The following is a 973-nucleotide window of genomic DNA, read 5'->3' as shown; positions in this document are numbered from 1 at the left end:
TTCCCATCAGTGGAATTGCTGGGTCATAAGGCAGTTCCGTTTTTAATTTTTTGAAGTAATTCCATACTGTTTTTCACAGTGGCTGCATCAACTACATTCCCACCAACAGTGCACGAGGGTTCCTTTTTTTCCACATCCACACCAACATTTGTTGTTTGTTGATTTATTGATGATAGCCATTCTGGCAAGTATGAGGTGATGATATCTCACTGTGGTTTTAATTTTCATTTCTCTGATGATTAGTGATGCTGAGAGTCTTTTCATATGTCTATTGGCCATCTGTGTGTCTTCCAAAAATATGGAAATATGGAAATCCGTTTCACGAATTTGTGTGTCATCCTTACGCAGAAATCACGCTAATCTTCTCTGTATCGTTCCAATTTCAGTATATGTGCTGCCAAAGTGAGCATGTCTATTTCTCTCTTTAAAATAATTTTATGTGTAGGCAATAAGTCCCAGGGAGTTCCTTTAGATACGCTATGAATTTTAAAACTAACCCACAATTTTATTTTATTGTGCTACAAAAATAAATGTTAGAGAACTTTTTATTGTTTTTGTGCCTTTACACATATTTTTCTTTTACCTGATTATTCACAGGCTGTTCTCAATGAATATTAACTACTTCTTTTTGGCATTCCATTTCATAGTGAGAAGGTGAATTCACATGTCCTAACTATCATTACTATTCCATTCCCCAGGTAGTCCTTAGGAACCGTAAGAATGTGTCCTATTATTTGCAGTTACGGTCAATCATACCAACTGGAATTAATGCATAATTAAGTTAAGTCATGAATATCCTAATCCAGATGCCTCTCTTGAAAAACTGGAGATACAAGGATATTCGGGGCATATCAGAATATATTGTTTCTTCACTAATTTTTAAAAAGCCCATCAGAAGTTTACAAAATGGCATTTATTTACTTACCACTTAACTTTGAATTTCTTCTCTCCACTCGCATTTTCTTATTTTTAT

The 973-nt window shown here is 34.5% G+C and overlaps 1 pseudogene; it reads right to left on the bottom strand.

The window, feature by feature from the left end:
• Nucleotides 1-292: 292 nt before the first annotated feature.
• On the bottom strand, nucleotides 293-410 carry LOC136312349 (U6 spliceosomal RNA; annotated as a pseudogene).
• Nucleotides 411-973: the final 563 nt, after the last annotated feature.

Source organism: Saccopteryx bilineata, chromosome 8, assembly GCF_036850765.1.
Source record: "Saccopteryx bilineata isolate mSacBil1 chromosome 8, mSacBil1_pri_phased_curated, whole genome shotgun sequence".
Classification (NCBI taxonomy): Eukaryota; Metazoa; Chordata; class Mammalia; order Chiroptera; family Emballonuridae; genus Saccopteryx; species Saccopteryx bilineata.
The sequence above is the reverse complement of the archived record's forward strand: the minus strand, read 5'-3'. Positions and strand labels throughout refer to the sequence as shown.